The sequence below is a fragment of the Anarrhichthys ocellatus genome, unplaced genomic scaffold (genome assembly GCF_004355925.1).
Source record: "Anarrhichthys ocellatus isolate YVR2014 unplaced genomic scaffold, GSC_Weel_1.0 scaffold6675, whole genome shotgun sequence".
Taxonomy (NCBI): domain Eukaryota; kingdom Metazoa; phylum Chordata; class Actinopteri; order Perciformes; family Anarhichadidae; genus Anarrhichthys; species Anarrhichthys ocellatus.
The window spans coordinates 540-1016 of record NW_022286649.1 but is presented as its reverse complement, the minus strand read 5'-3'; positions in this window follow the sequence as shown (position 1 = coordinate 1016).

Here is a 477-nt window from a genome sequence, read left to right as displayed (position 1 = left end):
GCAATGTTGTCAGTATTATTTATTTTGCACTTTCTATTGTTCATAAAGGTGTATCTTTGTATTCCATTCTTCTGTTGTAATCTTAAATGCAGAGTTTCCTTCATGAATAAAGTTCTGTCTCCTCTTTTAGTCAGGCTTCATGAAGGACGCCTCTTAGCTCGTTCAGCGGCTGCATCGTTGCTCTTCTCTGGTTCTCTGCCTCCAGCTGCTGTTTGCTCGCTAGCTGACGGACAGCAGCTATCTTTAGTTGCCTAGAAACAGCAGAGGAACACTGATGGGTGATCAGCTGCAGCCGGTAATCACTCCAATTAACAATCAATATGTGCTGTTGTAGCTGTAATGAGATCAGAGTGTTGATTTGTCTCATCGGTCACACACACCACCATGTGCTCCATGTGCTCCATGTGTTCAACTGGATTGTTTATGAATAGTCATTAAAAACATGTGTATTAATAATGTATATTAATGTGAGGATGC